Genomic DNA, 25,023 nt, shown 5'->3' with positions numbered 1-25,023 from the left:
TCTGGGACCAAAAGGATCCTTAACAGCTTCTACCCCCAAGCAATAAGACTGCTGAAGAGTTAATCAAATGGCTACCCGGACTACCCTTATTTTATTCTTATGTATTATAATTTTTTGCACGGACTCTTGCACAGGCTCGATGTAAACTCACTGGACTCTAACCACACACACATACTACACTGACACTCCAACACACAAACCCACACGGGGACACACACACACACTCAGTGCATTCGGAAAGTATTCAGACGCATTCCCTTTTTCCAAATGTTTTTACGTTACAGCCTTATTCTAAAATTGATTAAATTATTTTTTCACCTCATCAAATCTACACACAATACCCCATAATGACAAAACAAAAACAGGTTTTTAGAGATTTTTGTAAAATGTATTAACAATAAAAAACAGAAATACCTTATTTACATAAGTATTCAGACCCTTTGCTATGATACTCGAAATTGAGCTAAGGTGCATCCGGTTTCCATTGATCATCCTTGAGATGTTTCTACAACTTGATTGGAGTACACCTTTGGTAAATTCAATTGATTGGGCATGATTTGGGAAGGCACACACCTGTCTATATAAGGTCCCACAGTTGACAGTGCATGTCAGAGCAAAAACCAAGCCATGAGGTCAAAGGAATTGTCCATAGAGCTCTGAGACAGGATTGTGTCAAGGCACAGATCTGGGGAAGGGTACCAAAAACTGTCTGCAGCATTGAAGGTCCCCAAGAACACAGTGGCCTCCATCATTCTTAAATGGAAGAAGTTTGGAACCCCCAAGACTCTTCCTAGAGCTTCTTCCTAGAGCTGGCTGCCCGGCCAAACTGAGCAATAAGGGGAGAAGGGCCTTGGTCAGGAAGGTGACCAAGAACCCGATGGTCACTCTGTCAGAGCTCCAGAGTTCCTCTGTGGAGATGGGAGAACCTTCCAGAAGGACAACCATCTCTGCAGCATTCCACAAATCAGGCCTTTATGGTAGAGTGGCCAGACGGAAGCCACTCCTCAGTAAAAGGCATATAACAGCCCGCTTGGAGTTAGGCAAAAGGCACCTAAAGGACTCTTAAACCATGAGAAACAAGATTCTCTGGTCTGATGAAACCAAGACTGAACTCTTTGGCCTGAAAGCCAAGCGTCAAGCCTGGAGGAAACATGGCCCCATCCCTACGGTGAAGCATGGTGGTGCCAGCATCATGCTGTGGGGATGTTTTTCAGCAGCAGGGACTGGGAGACTAGTCAGGATCGAGGGAAAGATGAATGGAGCAAAGTACAGAGAGATCCTTGATGAAAACCTGCTCCAGAGCGCTCAGGACCTCAGATGGGGCGAAGGTTCACCTTCCAACAGGACAACGACCCTAAGCACACAGCCAAGACAACGCAGGAGTGGCTTCGGGACAAGCCTCTGAATGTCCTTGAGTGGCCCAGCCAGAGCCCGGACTTGAACCCGATCGAACATCTCTGGAGAGACCTGAATATAGCTGTGCAGTGACGCTCCCCATCCAACCTGACAGAGCTTGAGAGGATCTGCAGAGAAGAATGTGAGAAACTCCCCAAATACAGGTGTGCCAAGCTTATAGCGTCATACCCTAGAAAACTCAAGGCTTTAAATCGCTGCCAAAGGTGCTTCAACAAAGTACTGAGTAAAGGGTCTGAATACTTATTATATTTACATATTTCAGTTTTGTATTTTTAATTTTTGCTTTGTCATTATGGGGTATATTGTGTATAGATTGATGAGAAAAACAACAATTTTATCAATTTTAGAATAGCGCTGTAACGTAACAAAATGTGGAAAAAGTTAAGGGGTCTGAATACTTTCCGAATGCACTGTACATTCACATTCCTTCACATAAGCTGCTGCTTATTATCTATGCATAGTCACTTTACCCCTACCTCCATGTACATATTACCTCATTACCTCAACTAACCCGTACCCCTGCACATTGACTCGGTACCGGTATCCCTTGTATACAGCCTCATTATTGTTATTTTATTGTGTTCCTGTTTTTCCTTTAGTTTTTTTAGCATATTTTTCTTACTTACTTTTTTAAAACTCTGCATTGTTGGTTAAGGGCTCGTAAGTAAGCATTTCACAGTAAGGTCTATACCTGTTGTATTCGGCGCATGTGACAAATACAAATGTATTTGACTTGATGAATTTTTGGTAACATAATGACAAGACACTTACAGAAGGCAAATCCTTTCTGCAAAACTAAATATACAGTAAATGTTGATATTAGTGGGCAGGGGGGCATTACTTCAACATTATTATGTTTTGATGTATTTCTAATACCTTATAAGACTTTTCTAGTAGATTTTTTTAAAGACCCCTGAAATCAAAGCCTTTGTTTTGTTCCACATTTCTGGGGATGGAAATGCCTTCATTTCCCCAAGGTATAGACTATTTGCTTTCATTTGACAGCAAATTTGAAATGCTATCAGATGTTGGTGCTCATGGGTCCTTTTACATGGAAATTACCTGCTGCTAAATGTTAGGATGTTAGCAACAATAATAGCCGACTGATGCTTAGCCACAGCTTTAACAGCTTCAGGCAAAAAGGTCAAGGATAAAGAAGCACACTCCAGCCTGGGTGTTTTTTATCCCAATTGTAGCAATTAGAATACATCATGGGAACTCCAAATTGTTTTGTATGTGTTCCTTTACAAGTGAGTTCAGAATGTAGAGTACTTATAACAGCTCTCTAAACCACAGAGGGTACAGGACACATTATATAAATTAATCAAACAAATACAAATAACATGGTCAAATATTAAAACTGAGCAGAGCACTCGAATAATACTTCTGAACAAAACACACCAAAACCACCATTTAAATGCTCAGACTGACATGTGAAATGAGCCATTAGGAATTGTGTCATAAGAGGCATCAAGAGGCTCTTTCTATCAAGTTCTAACTTTCAAATCGTCTTTCATAAGAGAACTAGAAGTTGGGCACATCTGGGGAGCAGCTGTTGCCAACCTGTCCCGGCCCAGCCGTCTTTAGAGGTCAGTAGGTTAGCAGCCTTCTGGAGAGACACCATCTAATCCCAACATGAAAATTGAACCAAGGGTCACATTGAGCCTGCCCCCCTGCTCACTGCAGAAATACACACCCTTCCAGTCCCACCCCCCTTTCCTGGAAAAAAAATAGATCCCAAATGATTAGTTGTGCCTTCCCGTGGGACAGAGAGGGATAAAGAAGGATAGGGATGGGGGTAATTCAATTAGCCTCTCAGCTCTGCACCAGTGCTGAGCTGTGAAGGGAATCAGACATATCCATCTCACTGAGGTAGATTATATTACATTATACTGGATCTAGTGTACACAGCAGCCGCGTAGGCATGGGTGGGCCCGTTCCCACCCACTGGGGAGCCAGGCCCACCCAATCAGTTATAGCAAAAAAATGCTCTCTACTTGTCAGTGTTCCAAATGGGCAGAGGTGGGTAGTATCCTGCTACAAGTAACACGTTACATGTACTTAAGTACATTTTTGCTTGTAGTGGCACAACCGAAGGGGAGGAGAATGGGCCAACCAAGAAAAGAAAATACCCTTCAAAGTGTAAAGGATAGGTTCGGAAGAGAAGGAGGATGGAGGGTAAATCCTACCTTGGCAGCAAAAAGATGATTGAGTTGACTATGGCAATTGATAACCGCACTGTTTGATTATTTATTACCTGAATACCTACCTTGATGTTTAATTCCATGCTGAAATGTGTCTGATTTGCATACTAGTAACGTGATTGATAGTTTGACTGTTGTAAAACTTACCTGATCATCCTTGATATTTCATTTTGAGTAAAAAAATGAAACATCACACTTGCTGTAAATCTTTTTAGTATGCATTCACCATCACATGTACTTGAAATTATATTGTGAAATAAATGTTCATTAATGCTATTGAAATTGTGAAATTATTCCAATGTCTCGAGTACCATTGACCTTTTTATGAAATTGAGCACATTGATCAATATTAAGATCAACTTTGAATAAGACTGTAATTGAAACTGGACAGCCTAAGGACTTTGTTTAATGTCAGTCTTCATTGGAGACTACCTGTGCTGGAGGACACCTGTAATTTATTATTTTTATTAGGATCCCCATTAGCTGCTGCTAATGCAGCTGCTACTATTCCTGGGGTCCACAAGATGGTGCTGGCAGGCTTAAATAATACATTTATGTAAAATCAATTGCACTAAGTTGTTGTTTTTGTTTACTGTCACAGTTTACCTTTAGGTGTAAAAAAATTACCAAACTAAATTTGTAACTACTTAAGTAGTTTTCTGACTGGATACTTTTTTTTACTGTTACTTGAGTAGTTTCTTAAGAAACCTACTTTTACTTGAGTAAATTACAATCTAAGTAACAGTACTTTTACTTAAGTACAGATTTTCAGTGCTGTACCCACCTCTACAAACAGGACCTTAGTCTTTTTACCTAAACATGCACACACCATCAGATGGAATTCATATAAAAGCAGTACACTGGAATGAGATTCTGATTAACTGGAACGACATTCACTCTCATGGGTTGTGTGGCCAAAAATAACTAACTGAAAGCCACACCCCCAATAAGCCATGAATATGACCGCAATGGGGCATACTGTATGTCACGGTGCTTCTATGGCTATATGCACCATGCCACTGCCTACTTCATTTGTTCATTTAGCAAACAAGACAGCTCATAATCCAGTGCCTTTATCAGTCAACACACCTATATTTGAGCTTTAAAAATTCAATATTTTCTCTCAGCCTCATGACAAAATGTGTAGAATAGCATGAGATGAGCTAATCAACTGCACATTTTCCTCTCTGCCCTATGAGAAAATGTGTAGAATTGCAGGAAGTTAGCTGTTCTTTTGGCCCACCCACCAACACATTTCTGTCTACGCTACTGGTACACAGAGGACAACTGGCATCAATGTCGCAGGCAACGGTGGTGAGCATTAAAGCCAGTCTAACATACTATAGATCCCCAGGCGGTAAACACAAGCTCTGAAAAACTCTGTTCTGCCACCTTGACAACCTAAGCCTGTGAAGGTGAACAGATTGCATGCTACGGCCATCAAAGTACAGAGCGAACTGCCATGGTTCCTTTGTTGTCGCATGACAAGAAGAGGCAGCTACCCTTTACGGTAAGCCTCCAGCACAGCAGCTAGCACCCAACGTGTGCCAGGAAAACATTCTCCACACCATAACACCACCTGACCCTGACTCTGAAATCAGCATGACACAACAGCAACCGGGATTCGTCGGACCAGGTGATGTTTTTGCAGTCCTTAAATTGTCCACTGGAGCCGCTTCTTCTTTTTAGCTGATAGGAGTGGAACCCGGTGTGGTTGTCTGCTGCAATAGCCCATCCGTGACAAGGACTGACAAGTTGTGCGTTCCGAGATGCCGTTCTGCACACCACTGTTGTGCTACGCCGTTATTTGCCTGTTTGTGGCCCACCTGTTAGCTTGCACGATTCTTGCCATTCTCCTTCGACCTCTCTCATCAACAAGCTGTTTTCGCCCACAGGACTGCCGTTGACTGGATGTTTTTTCTTTGTTGCACCATTCTCTGTAAAACCTAGACACTATTGTGCGTGAAAAGCCCAGGAGGCCGGACGTTTCTGAGATACATTTTACATTTACATTTACATTTTAGATACTTGAACTGGCGTGCCTGGCATGATGATCATATCATGCTCAAAGTCGCTTATGTCACTAGTTTTGCCCATTCTAACATTCAATCGAACAGTAACTGAATGCCTCGTTGCCTGCTTTATATAACAAGCCACGACCACTTGACTCACGGTCTGTAGGAGCTAACCATTTTCATGAACGGTGTGCCTAACAAACTGGCCAATGAGTGTATATCAAAACGGGAGACCAACAGTGGTCATAGTGATGGTATGACCTTTGACCTAAGACTGGCACCTGGCGGTGTTACATTACACTTTCTGGCCCTGAACGACTCAGGGTGGATAGGAGCCATCTCCTGGGGATGGTAGAGGATAGCCTGTCCACCCCGGGTGGCCCACCACCCACCACTGGGTAAAGGGCCATCTCACGTCTGTGGAAACTGAAGACCCACATGGGATAGACTGCAGCTGCCATGTTGCAAACTGAACAGGTGGCAAGAAGGAGGCAAGAAATTAACACAGTATCATCTTAAACCTACACACAGCATTTCCATTTGGGTAATAGACAAAAAGTGCTTGCATTTACTTTTTTTCTATTCATAGATTTAAAAAAGTTACTCTTCTGACTACGCCTTGCATTGCCAGTCGGCTGCTGTATATTAGATGAGTCGTTCCACCAATGCGGTGCCTTTAGAGAAGTGTAACTTGATTTCACCTAATTGTAATATTCTGTCATAAAGAGCACATGTTCAACAAAAAAACAAACATGTTCTCAATAGGTTAAATAGAAAAATGACAATAGTAAGTGCCTATTTGGGGCCAAATAAAGAAACAGGGTTGACCGTAAATACCCTTGTGACAGGGGGAATGGAAGCTGAACAGGGAGTGGCAATTGAATGCAAGCTTCACAGTGTTACATTGTTAACATTTCTAGCCTGTCTGTCTATACGTGACAGTGTTAATGTGTTATACTCGATCCGTTCAGTTTTCCACCACAAAATACCAGCAAATGGCCAAAAAGAGTAGAACCAGTTCAATGATTCTTTTGCAAAAAATATTTTTAAAGGAATAGCTTCACCTTATTAACGAGAGTTCAGTTGACATAACAGGGTTGACTTTAAAATGAGGGACATTTATATGAATCACTAATCACATAAATAATAATCTTCAGATATGACTGTCAAGGCAACAAAATAACTAGGGCTTTACAATGGTGACAATTTGGGGTTAAGTGGGTTTAAATCTTCCTAGAAGTCACAGAGGGTGCACGGAGGGACATGTCAAAATGCTGAATTTTAGCACTTTAGCAAGTCTTTATTCATATATAATATCTGATTGATTGAATTCTCCATGTCGTCTATATTAAAGGGCACTTCATTTAATATAACAGGCTTTTAAAAATTCAATATTGGTGCACAATTTCTTAAAATATCAAAAGTGACTCACAAGGCACTCATTTCGTTGGAACAACCCAGATATTGTCTTCTGGAGAAAACCCTCCAGGCAGTCTCAGTAGTTTGTGCATTACAGGTTGTGCATGAGAAAGCAGTGGTAATGTTTATTGGTACAGTAAAGTGCTGTGTGAACAGGCTCTCCACAGTGACAGCTACCGTACAGACACCATGCCATTGTCACTATGTCCACTGAAGCTGTTTTTAGCACACTGCTCTGCTGCACACAAGCATTTACTTTGACAGGGTGGATATCTACAGTGAGGCAATGGTTGGTTGCTGAATGTACCTTTTAATGCCCTTTACTTAAATATGAATTTATTTTCGTCCTTATTAGATAGTCTTCAAATATTGCATTTGAGTTTGTGTACATTACAAAGATTATGAGAGAGAGACACAGAGGGAACGAGAGAAGGGGGGATTTATGTAACTAATGATTAATTCAAAGCCATGATTAAATGCATGCAGTGATGAACAAAAAACAGACTAATGAACATGTCTTCCATCAAGATTATGATGAAATAGCATGATCCATCATAGTACATTACATATCCCTGTACCCAACTGTGCACTCAAAACCCTACAATGACAGTATGACTGCACTGAGTCAGTGTCTTACTGTAGGTATTCAAATTGTACCTTTCCCACCCATTACAGAACTGTATAAATGGATATAACTCAAACATGAACAGGTCTTTTTTTTTTCTTCACTACTTTGATATTTTCTCATTATTGAATGCATCTGGCACCAAAGTAAGTAGATCCTGACATTGTAAATAAACTACTTCTAACAAACTGATAGACATAGAGAGCTGTAGTGTCTCTAGCGAATTCCCGTCTGTTCATATAGGACATGTGGAAAGTGCTCAAAGCGACGCTGTGGCTGCTTCATCCCATAAATATTGCATAGTGAAAGAGCAGACCATCACACACACAAGAGGATGAACAGGAGACAGAGTGTAAGCATGGACATGATTGAAGTGGGAATTGAGGATGAAGCTATTTAATTGGGACATGTTCATGGTGCTGTGCTGGGAGGTTAAGTACACTAGAGAGGTCATCATTTCCCAGAACAGGTCTGCTGTTATGTTTCACAGAGTAGAAAGCACAGCTCATAGAGCTCAATACATTGTGCTGAACAGTGCATGAATGCAGTAGCTCTGCTTTAGATAGAAAATGGTCTAAATGAAAATTGTTTTGTTTTGATGATAATCAATAATGGTATTTATGGTTTAAAATGCAATAAAGAATCTATAAATAACACGTATCTACCATAGAAGCTCCACAGTTTCTAATAAGCATGTCAAATAAATGTAACAAAAAATAGCCATTGGGGAGCACAATAGAATGTAGAGTAATATGATATGCAAGCATTGTTGAACATTAGCTCTAAATAATCAATCTCTTTTTCCTACATAGGTCAGAAGACTAGAAGAGTCCCATGCTTCTGTGGATATAGGCCTACAGTATACTGACAGTATAGTACAGTACTGATCTTAACTTCCTTACAGCTGTTGTGATTCCAACTTGGATCATAGTTCAGTAATAATACAGCAAATCCTACCAGAGATGCACCAAATACCCAGGCAGGTTACTAGAAATTAACACTCAATCCAGTTCCTCAGCTACACAACAAATTGAGAGGAGTGTGATGTTGCTAATAGTATCTGGCTATACGGATGGAGGGATGGAGGGGATAAGTAATAGGATTGATAGATTAAATCAGGGCCTGCTGTGGGGGCTCCTGCTCTATCTAGGAGCCCTTTTGACACAATTAGAGACAGAAAAGAACAGAACACATGGTACACAATACAGACAAACTGCCAACCAGCTCTTCAATGACTGTCAGACCAAAGCCGCACAAAACAAGGCAACGAATGCTCCTTTGTTAGAGAGAGAAGACCACACAGTGAGTACAACTATGATGAACACCAGAGCTGGAGTGGTAGCAACAAACAAGCTGAACACTCCAACAACACAAGATAGAAACTATGGCTTAATTAAATACTATTTTCCAGCAAATGTTTCAAATTGGTGGTACATGGTAATATTTTTATGATATGTGAATTCATTGCTTATAAAATCATTAAAAAGGTCTTATCAGTCTCTTTCATTAGTCACTGTTACAGATCAAAGCTACTGATGTGATTCTAGATATCATTTTCCCCAGTGGGTAACCTGAGAATGGCTCTGACCTTAAGACAAGGTTACTGATGATATGCTGAATGCACAGGACTAAAGCAAGGCATTCAACTCAACACAGCTTCTGGCAGCCAAGTGCATTTCCTTCCCAAATGTAAAATTGTTTGCTGTCTGCCGAAGTGGCCCACGCTCCTCTCTCCCTGTGAGTCAAGGTTCTGACGCCGTAGCCGTGAGCCAGAGCAAAGTGGCTGCCTGGCTGGGCTGGCCTGGGGGAGACACAGGGCTCTGGAGAGGAGAGAGAGAGGGCTGGAGCCTGAAGGTGTCACTGGGTCAGCATCACAGTGAGCAGCACGATACAGAGGATCTTAGTAGAGGACAGCAGTATTTTCAGTGGTGCTCTTTAGACAGGAGGGTCGTCTCCAGCAGACAAACAGCCATGTAAATATCCTGACAGCTGACCTGCACCAGGAGCCTGATAAGCAGGAACCTATTGACCTTGATCTGATCCGGAAGCATTGGCTTGTCAATTTTCCCTAGCTAAATAAGATCAACTGTGCAGTTCAACAACAATATAATTGTGTTGTTGGTTCATTTTTCGTTGTATTTCCATCCAAGCTCTCTGCTCCCCCAGCCCTTGGCCTCATCTGTTGTCCAGTGAGTCTGCCTTTAAAGTCACTGGCCCACTGCCATAATGACACACTAACAGTGGGCTGAACTTCAAACTATACAGTATTTACATTTTGAAAGTCTGATAGACAATGTCATTTAGAATAGAGAGAACAACATTCATTAAAATGAATCAAATCTAACTGACTATGTCCAGCAGCTCTCCTGCTCTGCCATATTGAGCTGTGATGTTTTATTAATGCGGATCGATGAGTGACTCGATCAGCAGTCTCAGCATCCCACTCCTATGGCTACTATGGGCTCCTGTGGGAGACCCTGCCAACACAGAGCACTCCTAGCATGCTGATGTAGGGAGGGAGGCAATGCCATCAGGACCCCACAGAGCCTGCTGCTAAAATTGAGTGATTCCTCAGGAAACCAGGACAAAACAAGAACATGATTTAGGGGAATTTCACTAAATGTAATCCATAGAATGGTCCTTTGGAGGAAGGATTGTTGACATACTGTATATATTTGACATTTGTATCTAAAAGCATTGAGAAATAATGTATCAAAGTTGACATATTTATGACATTTTGGCCATACCCAGGCCTCCTGTAATATACTCTACAGGCATTTCAAAGTTCCAGAGTGGGATCTCTGCTACTTTTAGAGTTATGGCCCATTTCATACAGAGAAATTGTCATAGTAGGCAATGTAACCAATCACAGACCTCCTTTTACATGCATCATTGCACATCCTGCCAATCACCAGCAGAGGGCTACCATTTTGAGTCCATTTTCACATTCACTCACTTGGTAATGCTTACAAATTGGATCATAACTCTAACAGTAGCAGAGATCCCACTGGAACTTTGATATACCTGTAGAGTATATTATGTTCAACAATATATACTTCTTTTTTGCCAAATAACATTTTTGTTTATATGTCAATATTCATAAATAAATGTAAAAAGAAAACAGTTATTGGTATCAAAATACTACTCATATTACAGAGCGAGTTGCAAAGCTTCATATGACACCACATTTTGTGAACATCCCCCAAATCATGGTATTTTTTCACTCAATTCTCCTAATGTACACTCATGGTCATGTTGGCCCAGTCACAAACACTCTGTGCTCCAACAGCATAGCACAAATATTGCCCCATGTGTAATGAAGACTCCTATAAATTATTTAGTGTAAACATGAGTCAAATATAATCCTTGTCCTTACGTAGATAATACAAGTATTAGAGGAGTTAACAGAGTTACAGTAGGCCATGAGTCTTGTCCACTATACTTAAAGAACAAAAAGCCCAGGCAGGTCACAACAAGATGACTATTATTCACTGGGAACAAACAGTCATTACGGGATACAACATTTACATCTACATTTTAGTCATTTAGCAGACGCTCTTATCCAGAGCGACTTACAGGAGCAATTAGGGTTAAGTGCCTTGCTCAAGGGCACAGACAGATATTTCACCTAGTCGGCTCGGGATTAGAACCAGCAACCTTTCAGGTTACTGCCAAAAACACTCTTAACCACTAAGCTACCTGCCACCCAACAAAGCGGGCCAAGTACCTTGTTCTGTTCTATGAATTGCAAAGCACTGTCCTTTAGACATCATGCCCTAGTAACTGTGTATGTTAGGTGAACAGTAGCTTAGTGGTTAAGAGCGTTGTGCCAGTAACCGAAAGGTCGCTGGTTCTAATCCCCGAGCCGACTAGGTGAAAAATCTGTCGATGTGCTCGAGCAAGGCACTTAACCCTAATTGCTCCTGTAAGTTGCTCTGGATAAAAGCGTCTGCTAAATGACTAAAATGTAAATGTAAAATGTATGTGCTCTGGTTAGTGGCTCCATAACTGACCACAGTGATTCTGTGGCCAGATACTCAATAGTACTCATTCAAATCGTTAGCGGTAGAAACAAGCATATAAAACCCTGAGGAGCATCAGTTGATCTTTTCAACTTTCACCCTTTTCACATGCAGCTGAATAGAAGACATCTCATGATCCTTACCACAGATAATACATTTCCCTGTAGGGGAGCAGAACCATGTCCAAAGGCATTCCTTTCCTTTTCCATACCACAACAGATATATTGATCCAGTTTTTCCCATGAGAAACTCTCTATAAGTACTGCCTCTATCTAGCAACAATCAGCATCTTTATAAACAAACATACACACATTAACAACATGTTAATAATTCTCCCTCTGACATCAGGTTGATAAAAAAAAAAAATGAAAATATTTACCAATGATGACTGCATACAATGCCATGCATAATTACTGTCAAAAACTAGTTTAAGTTAAATGACAGTTTGCTGTATTCAATTCTATAAAATATATAATTCTTGATGAATTAACAATATTAACAATAGGGCGGGCGGCAGGTAGCTTAGTGGTTAAGAGCGTTGTGCCAGTAACCGAAAGGTCGCTGGATCTAATCCCCGAGCCGACTAGGTGAAAAATCTGTCGATGTGCCCTTGAGCAAGGCACTTAACCCTAATTGCTCCTGTAAGTCGCTCTGGATAAGAGCGTCTGCTAAATGACCCAAAAAAAATAGAAAATATATACTGAAGAAGTGCTTATCAGAAAGTCATTAAATTATTCACTCAGTTCCCAACCATCCTCCAAGTTTCCGAATCTTAAAAAGAATAAAGCTTCTCCATTTTCAATATTAAAATTGTATCCTTGCCTATTGGAAGCCCACCTCAAGATACCATGCATACTGCTATATTCAACTTTACTTCAAGTTATTACACAAAGAGAGAACACATTAGCGAGAACACAAACATGGCCACGGAGCCTTTGAGGGAACATATCAAGTGTTGTCACATTGGCCGCTGGCTCAGACGGGCACCCTGTTTGACCCATAGATGAGCAGGCTGGCAGCATGGCACGTACCAGTGCCCTGACCTGGGCCCTACCATACTGGAGTCAGTATGACCTACTTGTCATATGTCTGCTATGGCGGAGTTTACCACAGCTCCACTCACTACTGTCACTGATATACATACAGATAATAACATGTTTCATCATCAGCTATAGATTATTCTTCTTCGTCATGCCACTCAAATATATCTCTATATTCATCCGAAAAGCAAGGACCCTGTCTTTCTTGAAATGCGGAGCCACATCAAAATATGTTTGTGTTATATGATTATTTGACCATTTAAAAAAACACAATACAACCACACAACACATTTTTTTTAAATCACAGTGGATAACACAAAAAGTTTAGATACTTATTTCCATCGTGGTCCTCTTGTTAACTAAATTCCTTATTCATAAATGAACAACAAATTAAAGATGGAAGAATGGAGTTGAGGCAGTTTGTAAAAGTCAGTATGGCTTGAGCAGAGGGCACATCTATGGTACAGTACAGCCAGGGAGAAAGTCAGTCTGTCAGACAGGCCAGGAGCTCTTCATCAGGGCCCATCGCTTTGTCTGACGTTCCCAGTTCCCCCATAGTAGCCGCTCCTCCGTAGGTAGCTGATCCTCCATTGCCGACAGCGTAGCACCCACCCGGGTGACGCTTCGGCTGCAGTAAAGCGCCAGAAAATCAACCACACATCAGCAGTGGTCAAAAACAGTCCCTTGGCCCCTCTGACATCTTAGACTCCGGTAGCAAGATGTGTTCCATTTGACTGTAGCTATAATTTTGCATCATCAATAATATCAAAGTAAGAGTGAAAGTGGAGGTCGATTGCTCGGCTGTTGTGTAGAGTGAGTAAGTGGCCTCTTAATCACTGGAACATTCTCTCTACTGTACTTGTCCTTTAACTCTGTTACCTTCTGACCTCTACCAGGACTTCCCCTGGAAAAGCTCTGACACACTGCGAGAGAGGAAGTGAGGAGAGTGATTCTGGAAAATGTGTATATGAGGACTGAATAGTTCCAACAATGAGCCCCACTCAGTTCATTCCTCCCAGGAGACAAGGTGAGCTCACTCCTAGTTCTGTAGAACTCACTTTTACTTCATTCCATTCAACATGCATAGACATTCTAGAAAATGCCATGGAAAAGCCACTGGAGTAAAGAAATTACACCTGACAGATCTGCTGCTCAACTGAAAGGTTATGATCGCGTTTTTCCACCAGTGTCTCACATGAGACTAATGAGACAAGCCACATGCCATTATGCACCATACTCAAAATCTAGTGGACAGAACAATATCGAATATCTTTCTTTCACTGTCTAAGTCTAATAATGTTTCGCTATTTTCACCTGAACACACACATACACCCAACAACCACCCAAGCCAACAACCACACAGAACATGTTAACTTAATTTAAAAATCCACATCCAAGCCTTTCACTGCCACTGAATCAAAGGGATAGTTCATAGTACCCATTGTTAGTCATTGATAAACCCATCCACCATCCTAGAAATACAGTGCCTTCGGAAAGTATTCAGACCCCTTGACTTTCCACATCTTGTTACGTTACAGCCTTATTCTAAAATTGATTAAATTGTTGTTGTTTTTCAAATCAATCTACACACAATACCCCATAATGACAAAGAAAAAACAGGTTTTTAGAAAATTTTGCTAATTTATTCACCATAAAAAACGGAAATATCATTTTTACATAACTATTCAGACCCTTAACTCAGTACTTTGTTGAAGCACCTTTGGCAGCGATTACAGCCTCGAGTCTTCTTGGGTATGACGCTACAAGAGTTTCTCCCATTCTTCTCTGCAGATCCTCTCAAGCTCTGTCAGGTTGGATGGGGAGCATTGCTGCACAGCTATTTCAGGTCTATCCAGAGATGTTAGTTCGGGTTCAAGTCCCGGCTCTGGCTGGGCCACTCAAGGGGCAGGTAGCTTAGTGGTTAAGAGCGTTGTGCCAGTAACCGAAAGGTCGCTGGTTCTAATCCCCGAGCCGACTAGGTGAAAAATCTGTCGATGTGCCCTTGAGCAAGGCACTTAACCCTAATTGATCCTGTAAGTCGCTCTGGATAAGAGCGTCTGCTAAATGACCTAAAAAAAAAAAAGGACATTCATAGACTTGTCCCGAAGCCACTCCTGCGTTGTCTTGGCTGTGTGCTTATGGTCATTGTCCTGTTGGAAGGTGAACCTTCGCCCCATCTGAGGCCCTGAGCACTCTGGAGCAGGTTTTCATCTGAGCACTCTGGAGCAGGTTTTCATAAAGGATCTCTCTGTACTTTGTTCATTTTTGCCTCGATCCTGACTAGTCTCCCAGTCCCTGCCGCTGAAAAACATCCCCACAGCATGATGCTGCCACCAACATACTTCACCGTAGGGGTGGTGCCAGGTTTCCTCCAGACGTGACGCTTGGCATTCAGGCCAAAGAGTTCAGTCTTGGTTTCATCAGACCAGAGAATCTTGTTTCTCATGGTCCGAGAGTCTTTAGGTGCCCTTTGGCAAACTCCAAGCGGGCTGTTATGTGCCATTTACTGAGGAGTGGGACCTTACAGTGCCTCGCAAAAGTATTCATCCCCCTTGGCGTTTTTCCTATTTTGTTGCATTACAACCTGTAATTTCAATGGATTTTTATTTGGATTTCATGTAATGGACATACACAAAGTAGTCCAAATTGGTGAAGTGAAAAATGCGAAAAAAATTAATAATGGAAAAGTGGTGCGTGCATATGTATTCACCCCCTTTACTATGAAGCCCCTAAATAAGATCTGGTGCAACCAATTACCTTCAGAAGTCACATAATTAGTTAAATAAAGCAAACACGTTTGGTGTTCGCCAAAAGGCATGTTGGAGACTCCCCAAACATATGGAAGAAGGTACTCTGGTCAGATGAGACTAAAATTGAGCTTTTTGGCCATCAAGGAAAACGCTATGTCTGGCGCACACCCAACACCTCTCATCACCCCGAGAACACCATCCCCACAGTGAAGCATGGTGGTGGCAGCATCATGCTGTGGGGATGTTTTTCCCATCGGCAGGGACTGGGAAACTGGTCAGAATTGAAGGAATGATGGATGGCGCTAAATACAGGGAAATTCTTGAGGGAAGCCTGTTTCAGTCTTCCAGAGATTTGAGACTGGGACGGAGGTTCACCTTACAGCAGGAAATGACCCTTTGCATACTGCTAAAGCAACACTCAAGTGGTTGAAGGGGAACATTTAAATGTCTTGGAATGGCCTAGTCAAAGCCTAGACCTCAATCCAATTGAGAATCTGTGGTATGACTTAAAGATTGCTGTACACCGGCGGAACCCATCCAACTTGAAGGAGCTGGAGCAGTTTTGCCTTGAAGAATGGGCAAAATTCCCAGTGGCTAGATGTGCCAAGCTTATAGAGACATACCCCAAGAGACTTGCAGCTGTAATTGCTGCAAAAGGTGGGTATAGTTATGCACGCTCAAGTTCTGTTTTTTTTGTCTTATTTCTTGTTTGTTTCACAAGAAAAAATATTTTACATCTTCAAAGTGGTAGGCATGTTGTGTAAATCAAATGATACAAACCCCCCCAAAATCTGTTTTAATTCCAGGTTGTAAGGCAACAAAATAGGAAAAATGCCAAGGGGGGTGAATACTTTCGCAAGCCACTGTCTATAGACGTGTGTGCCTTTCCAAATCATGTCCAATCAATTGAATTTACCACAGGTGGACTCCAATCAAGTTGTAGAAACATCAAGGATAATCAATGCACCGGAGCTCAATTTGGAGTCTCATAGCAAAGGGTCTGAATACTTATGTAAATAAGGTATTTCTGTTTTTGTATAAATTTGCAAAACTCTCTAAAAACCTGTTTTTGCTTTGTCATTATGGGGTAATTTTTTTGTTGTCCATTTTAGAATAAAGGCTGTAACGTAACAAAATGTGGAAAAAGTCAAGGGGTCTGAATACTTTCCGAAGGCACTGTATATATGGTTGAACCAAAGCATAGGAAGAAAGAATAAGATAGCTGCCTTGTGTTCCTTAAAAAACAAGCAAGCCCTACGGAGTCTGATGTGCTGTGACCATATAGAGAGCAGTAAGCAGTACAGATCTATTTCAGTGGTAAACAGAGAGCACAAAGGCAGGGTCAGAGCCACAGTAGCACAGTATAGCACAGGGTGTGTTGCAGTTTCCAACTCCCACACACTCATCATCTTGCATTCATATGGCTCAACAATCACACTCTCCGATGACTCCAAAACCCTCACTTCCCCAATCCTACCCAACCCCTTACTTCCAAATCCTCTGACTAAACATTTCCTGGGGAATTCCGTCCAGGAATGTTATGTTAGTGACGGAGCAACTACAACAGCTGGGAGGAAAACTACTTTCTAACGGATGACAGGGAAACATAGGCCTTATCTCACACACTGTAAACAGCAGCTTGTCCTCTTCACTGGCACTGTACATTAGATCAAGAACAACTGACTGTTTCTAATGAACCTTTGACTGAGTGACCTTTGTCACTATGATCATATTCTTTTTGCAAAAAAACTCTCCTATCGATGTCTAAGCACATTAGTCTTATCCCACATATTTCTCCTCAAACTGACATTGCGCTTCAAATGTGTTTGACTGATGGGATCCTGTCCTTCCTCTATGGCCCGGAGAATAGCCAGAGAATCAGAATGGCTCTGCTGGAGCAGAGGCCTACTCTAAGGAAGTAAACACAGAAGGGGTAATTAATTGGATTTATTAAATCCTTTTGATCATGAGTGATGAAGAGAGAGTAGCACAGTTCATTAGCCTGTCATTAGCACCTGTTTATCTAACACACATGCCACAAAACACATTCATTTGCCAAAATTAAAATTAAAATACAATATTGCTCTAGCATGGATCACTGGTAATTGAAGTGTGCCATTTCCCGTGCCATATGGGATCTCAAGTACTAGTAATTCCACAAAATACAATAAACCTCCAAGTTGAATAATTTACACAGAGAGGGCAATTTTGCATGAATTGGAGCTTGTTTTAACAGGGACCTTAATAGCTTCCCATAATTCCGAGTAATTTTCATAGGCTGCATTTATACAGGCAGCCCAATTCTGATATTTTTCCACTTATTGGTCTTTTGATAAAGATCAGAATTGGGCTGCATGTGTAAACACAGCCATAATGCTCTTAAATGGGTGGCTTGTGATCAGGCAAAGTCAATGTACAAACCATTAACGAGAGAGCTGAAGTTTAATTACTCCAGCTAGATTACGATACAGTTGGGGAAATGACAATAAGAGGTAAACATATAATAAGCCATACTGTCTGACCTGATATCAGGTTTCAGTGTGTATTGACTGTACTGAGTGTATGTTGAATATAATCTGATACTGCACACATGACAGAGACAGGAGGACTTCACTTGTTTATTGTCTAAACCAGGTAGTCTACTACTGTAGGTAGGCCTATATCTTGCATATTGTGATGACTACATCAACAACTGATAGAATATCATGAAAGCCATCCAGTAGTAAGGAACATTGAGTTTCTACCTGTGAGCCACCCACATGGATCTGACTAGCTAACTCTGTTGGAAGGATCCAGAAATATGCTGTGTAGCTCAGCCAGTTTTAAAAGTGGTACAGTGCTGCTGATATAGTAACCTCTGGTCATCCTGCTGATGTAACCACTGGATCGGAAGCTGCTAAATTCCCCTCAGTGTTTTCCATGAGGTGATGTTAGATTAACTGTATAGGATTTTATCGGTTGCCGTTGGCAAGTGCATGCTCCATCTGAGCTTGTGACACTTGTGGTAATGTGAGCTAATTATAACTGGGTACATGATAGACTGATGGAGCACAGATGCTCTGTACTGTAGGATCATGGGGAGAACCCACTCTAGCTCTGAACATGGACTAGCCAAGTGTTAACTCTGGAACAGTTCAGTATGGATGCATAACACCTGAACACTGTTGACATTCGCTTGCCTTTACCATCCTGTTCTTCAAACAGTATATGACATTCAGATATCATTACTTTATGCAAAGTCCTACAGTGTATTTTAAGTCTGATTATGGCACACAGTCTCTAGTGCAGGGTTCCCCAACTGGCGGCCTAAGGGCCGAATTTGGTCCGTGGGTGTTTTTATTTGGCCCCTCAAGTTTTAGGAGAAAAAATATAAATATATATTTTTTAATTGTTGGACATAAAATACTGTAAAAACACCAGCAAATCAGCTCCAAGTGATTTTAATTTTGGAAATCTTTTCCAAAGTATTCCCACGCATAATAGAGAGAAATATGTGATCGTACACAAATGTAAGCAATGTTTAAAATTATTATGTTTTAGTCAAATATATTTGTTTGGGCAGTCAATTTGCAGTCTACAAATTATTTGTAATTATGTTCAGGCCCCCTGACCATTGGCTCCAGAAAAAAAAAAAATTGGCCTGCGCCTGAATCTAGTTGATGATCCCTGCTCTAGTGGCTAGTGTAAAATTAAAACACACTCTCATCAACTGACCCACCCAGAACAATCCCTTTGCAGAAATATGTTTAGAATTCTTCAACCCTTTCCAGCAGCAAAGTCTTAAGCATACTCTTTCTTGGCACCTCATGTCAATGTGATCTTCAGGGAGCCCTTTCTCTGGCCACCAACAGTGACTGACATACATTATTGACGACTTGTGTCCCAGCTCCTCAAGTGGCATTGCAGAGACAGACAGCTGACTCACAGGACTAGGGAGGCACACTGCAAACTGCCAACTGACATTGGGATTGGGATTGGGCACTGGGCAGGCAGAGAATCTGCATGGAATGTATGTGATTGGTAAAGCCAAAAATGTTGTACTATAGACATCTTAGTCTAGGCCTTATTAAAAACCAGAGCCCCTAGCCCAAGGCGCTCATGTAGCTCTGAAAGGGCTGGATAGGGCAATATGGACAATTCCACGGTAACAGAGTGACACTGAGACTCACTTTTTCACTTTAAAATGTATGCCAACCATAAACCAGGGATTGGCAAAGTTTAATAAACCATACACCTATATGCAGAAGTCTACATTTAACAATTGCCACTGAACATTTTCCTGAAACACATTTACTTGAGGAACAGTGCAGATGCAAAGGTAACAGAATGACAGTAAAATCTCCCTCAGTTTTTATGTGACCACATTTTCCAAAAACTCTTAAATATCTACTTCGCATTCAGATTCAAAGATGTCTGCAGAAAGATTTTTGAAAAATCTATTTTGGTTATTGAACTACAGAAAGTGAAGTGGCTCAACACCGGGTAACAGAATGACATCATGGGTCAATGATCTGTACTATACAGAAATGCATAGTTATGAACGTCATTCTCTTCATGGTGATGTATCCTGAATAGGTACACAAAAGGTAGAAAAATGTAATATTCTCCTTTGCATGTTTGGATATTATTCCACACACTGGCTATTATTCTAATGAGCTCAGACCCCAAACAAGACCAAATGTGGTTGGACGTCTATGTTTCACAAGTTTTAAACATCACAGTACCGCAGAGTAGAGCATAGTACAGTACATCACAGTACAGTAGAGTACAGTAAAGAAAGAAAGAAAAGTAGAGTATAGTTCAGTTCAGAAGAGCACAGTAGAGTCCAGTAGAGTAGAGTATATTACAGTATACTGTACTCTACTCATGTATTTCTATTGTACTGACCTCTACTTCTCTTTACTTTACTGGACTGTTCTCTACTGTGCTCTACTGTACTTTACCCTACTGTGCTCTACTGCAACTGTGGTTTGTGACTACTATGATTTCCCATTGTGGCCAATTCAATTGCAGTCATTCTTACTTATTTTTCAGTCACTCTGTTACCGATTTGGTAACAGAGTGACGCATATTAATCACTTAATAATTCATAAAGAAAATTGTTATCAGTAAAAACACTAACTAATTGATAGGTCTACCTTGACTTGCTAATTCTGTTTACTTTCATCATATTCCCTCCTCATGAGGGAGAGAAATTAGAAAACATTTTAAAGATATGTGGGGTTTTGGTAACAGAATGACAAGACACTAGGCAATATTTCTTAAACTTATAAAAGGCAGAATAATTTCTGCAAAACTAAATATAAATGTTGATATTAGTTAGCAGGGGCCTTTACTTCCACATTATTGTGTTTTGATGTATTTCTAATACCTTTTTAAGACTTTTTCTAGTAGATGTTTTTTAAGACCCCTTTTTCATCTGTGTGACCAGAAATCAAAGCCTTTGCTTATTCCTAATTTTTTGGTTGGAAAATTGTTTTAAAACGTATCTATGCCTTCATTTCCCAAATATATAGATTATCTTTCATTTGACAGCAAATGTGATATGCTCATATAAACTTTATTCAACTTGCCATCTGATTGGCTTAGTTGAAATCTTGCCATTACACATAAGCAATCCTTTCAGATCTACAGGAGTGCCTAGGGGGAAAGGGTTAATTAAGGGTACATTTGGAATTCAGCATATCAGATGGGGTCCATGCTGTCCAAGTCCATTTAACATTTCAAATGGTTAAGGTAAGGGTTAAGGTTAGGGTTTGGGAAGGGTTAAGGTTTAGGTTAGGGAAGTTCCAAGGATCCCAGTTAGCACAAAACTTGTCACGACTAAAATGAATGGTCCACATATAGGCTACCTAACAAGGAAGCTTACTGTGGAGCAGAATGCCTTAGGCATATCAACTATTAAGCAGTGTGTGTGTTGACAAAAGCTGACCACAAGCTATCACACTTATCAATATATTTAATTTATTTGATGTCTGACCAAGTTACACATTTGCATGAACAAGTTATGTCTATAATACCATGTATTGATATTTGGAGCATGCTAATATGGGTCCTCCTACCACTCCAAATGGTTTCGTCTAGAAAAATATAAATTAGATCTCCGACTGGTAAATTTGGGCCGCTATTATGACCCCATGTTGGGATGCGCCTTTGGACACCTGCTACTACGATGTCTTTCAAATACAATGCAGCTGTATTAACATGCAGTGCCACTGGCGATGGTTGAAGGACTCTAACCCGTAGCCTTCTGAGACCAAATCTGGACGCAACTCGGGTCTGTAACTACATGAACAAGAAGGCAGGAGCAGCAGGAATCGCAACCGGTTTGCTGCTTCCGACATGCACTCAGCATCATAGGCTACTAATGTAAGCTATTGGCTTATGTAGGGATATGAGGGGGAGGGAGGCTCGTCGTTTATAGCTATCCTGCAATGTAACTACATGCAGTCTAAAGTAAAACACGCAACATTTATAAATATATTTTTCTTCCGGTTCTCATTTTAAATCACTGATGCTCTAAAATAGCCCAAGGACACCATTTATTAGGTTACAGCCCAATCTCATCATCTGAGAAATGGTTGTCTTGATGTAGGCTAGAAGTAGTAGAGTATAATAATATAATATGCCATTTAGCAGTAGTAGTGGTGGGGTAGTGGCTTGACATTTTCGGTTAGGCTACAGTAGCCCAATTCTATTAGTTTTGGGAACATGACCGTGGCATTGATAGGTTTAGGGCATACCATTAAAATATGACTGCAAATTCACCCTTTAGCGATGACAGCAGTGACCGTGGATTGTGGAACCTACAATGTAGCCTACATAATATCAAACGTTACAAGGTAACACCGGTCAATAGGGGATTGCCTCACAAGTTCGCACATCCTTCGGATAACGGCCTGAATATTTCTCATTAGCAAGATAAGGTTCTGGAAACTATAGTCCAAATATTTACTCAAAATAGGCAGTTATGTTTAATGAAGTAATAAGATTGTCCCATATTAAATAGCCTACGTGTTTGCAGGTGCAATGAAATCAACCATCATTCAATTATGGGCAAACGACATATGAAATTAACACACTAGCCTAAGTGAAAACAAGTGAATAAACCCTAGCCTAATAAAATATACATACTAACCTAAAACGTCAGTGTTAAAAACACATTGGAACGATAAAAAACCTGAAATCCTACCTGAAATCTGTCAGTCGTTAGTGCATGCGGGCTGAATTGGTTGTACACAGAGTCACGGTGTAAGCAGCAGCAGTCATGCCTCCACAGTATCAAGCCCCTCCTAGTTTGGGGAATCGTTAACGACCGAAGAGAAAAAAAATCAGATTTCTGTGCGCAGAAAATAGGAAGTGAGTCACACACTCGCACGCCATACAATTCCAGCCTGTCTTTACCATACAGTACGTTGACATTAATGCAGTATATGTAGGCCTATACCAAAGGACTTGGCGCATATTCAGTAGCATTAATTATACAGCAATCGCTATGTGTGTGTGAGGGAGGAATGGATGGAGGGAGGGAGGAAGGAAGGGAGGGGGGAGAAAGAGAGAGAGAGAGTGTGTGTGTGTGTGTGTGTGTGTGTGTGTGTGTGTGTGAGAGAGAGAGAGAGAGAGAGAGAGAGAGAGAGAGAGAGAGAGAGAGAGAGAGAGAGAGAGAGATTCACCAGCTTTCTAGTAAAAACAAAATGTAAGCACATATTTCGAATGTATGATTAATAAAAAATTTAAATCATAAGGGCAACTATCCCTTCCCTGGGCAATACCATCTGGTTCAATAACGGGTACATTTCATAAAACCTCATAACAGGTAAGTAGCCTATATCAATGATAAATAAACAGTAATCATCTCAAAATATCTCCTGTAAATATTTATGCCTTCAGTATTCATATTTACCAATACACAACCAATAATCAACATAATTGAATATTAGGCGAAGTGCCACACCAATCAATAACAGTGTGCACCTGTTAGAAGGCCCTTTGGAGGATTCGTTGAGAGCGTGCTTCAGGCCCCCTAGGCTGGACATACACTACATGACCAAAAGTATGTGGACACCTGCGAACATCTAATTCCAAAAATATGGGCATTAATATGGAGTTGGTCTCCCCTTTGCTGCTATAACAGCCTCCACTCTTCTGGGTAGGCTTTCAACTAGATGTTGGAACATTGCTGCGTGGATTGCTTCCATTCAGCCACAAGAGCATTAGTGAGATCGGGCACTGATGTTGGGCGATTAGGCCTGGCTCGCAGTCGGCGTTCCAATTTATCCCAAAGGTGTTGGATGGGGTTGAGGTCAGAGCTCTGTGCAGGCCAGTCCAGTTCTTCCACACTGATCTCAACAAACAATTTCTGTATGGAACTTGCTTTGTGCACGGGGGCATTGTCATGCTGAAACAGGAAAGGGCCTTCCCCAAACTGTTGCCACAAAGTTGGAAGCACAGAATCGTCTAGAATGTCATTGTATGCTGTAACATTAAGATTTCCCTTCACTGGAACTAAGGGGCCTAGCCCGAACCATGAAAAACAGCCCCAGACCATTATTCCTCCTCCACCAAACTTTACAATTGGCATTATGCATTTGGGTAGGTAGCATTCTCCTGGTATCTGCCAAACCCAGATTAGTCCGTCGGACTGCCAGATGGTAAATTGTGATTAACCACTGCTCCAGAGTCCAATGGCGGCAAGGTTTACACCACTCCAGCCGACGCATGGCATTGCGCATTGTGATCTTAGGCTTGTGCGCGGCTGCTCGGCCATGGAAACCCCTTTCATGAAGCTCCCGACGAACAGTTATTGTGCTGACGTTGCCTCCAGAGGCAGTTTGGAACTCGGTAGTGAGTGTTGCAACTGAGGACAGACGGTTTTTACGCGCCACGCGCTTCAGCACTCGGCAGTCCCGTTCTGTGAGCTTGTGAGGCCTACCACTTTGTGGCTGAGCCGTTGTTGCTCCTAGCTGTTTCCACTTCACAATAACAGCACTTACAGTTGCCCGGGGCAGCTCTAGCAGGGCAGACATTTGAGGAACTGACTTGTTGGAAAGGTGGCATCCTATGACGTTGAAAGTCACTGAGCTCTTCAGTAAGGCCATTCTACTGCCAATGTTTGTCTGTGGAGATTGCATGGCTGTGTGCTTGATTTTATACACCTGTCAGCAACGGTTGTGGCTGAAATAGCCGAATCCACTAATTTGAAGAGGTATCCACATACTTTTGTATTAATAGTGTACCTCAGTGGGAGGTGCTGAGGATTCACGTCGAGAGAATGGCGGAAGCGGATGCTGAGTTAGAATCTGATGGCCATGCGCTAGAAATGATGAGAGTGAGAATGAAGGTGATGAGAATACTGGATGGACTACAGTGGCTAAAAGACAGCCAAAGAGAACTAAAATTCAAAAACTAAAAAGTTAAAATGCTGTCTAGTAGGCGTAAGAGTAGGTTACTGCAGTGTTCCAACTGAAAAGCATTTGGGCATGTGTCAATTGTTTGCAAAGAGCATGACTTGAGCGATTATTTTACTGTAGAA

General features: G+C 41.3%; 1 protein-coding gene across 3 annotated transcripts in view; it reads right to left on the bottom strand.

Moving 5' to 3' along the window:
• The window catches only part of LOC121531907 (talin-2-like), a 118,233-nt gene extending 95,244 nt beyond the window's left edge, over window positions 1-22,989 (bottom strand). For all 3 annotated transcript variants that reach the window (XM_041837450.2, XM_041837452.2, XM_041837453.2), the window contains exon 1: window positions 22,684-22,989. The gene's annotated coding sequence lies outside the window, so the exon portion shown is untranslated. The remainder of the gene's footprint in view (window positions 1-22,683) is intronic.
• Window positions 22,990-25,023: the final 2,034 nt, after the last annotated feature.

Source organism: Coregonus clupeaformis, chromosome 19 (genome assembly GCF_020615455.1).
Source record: "Coregonus clupeaformis isolate EN_2021a chromosome 19, ASM2061545v1, whole genome shotgun sequence".
NCBI classification, from domain to species: domain Eukaryota; kingdom Metazoa; phylum Chordata; class Actinopteri; order Salmoniformes; family Salmonidae; genus Coregonus; species Coregonus clupeaformis.
The sequence above is the reverse complement of the archived record's forward strand: the minus strand, read 5'-3'. Positions and strand labels throughout refer to the sequence as shown.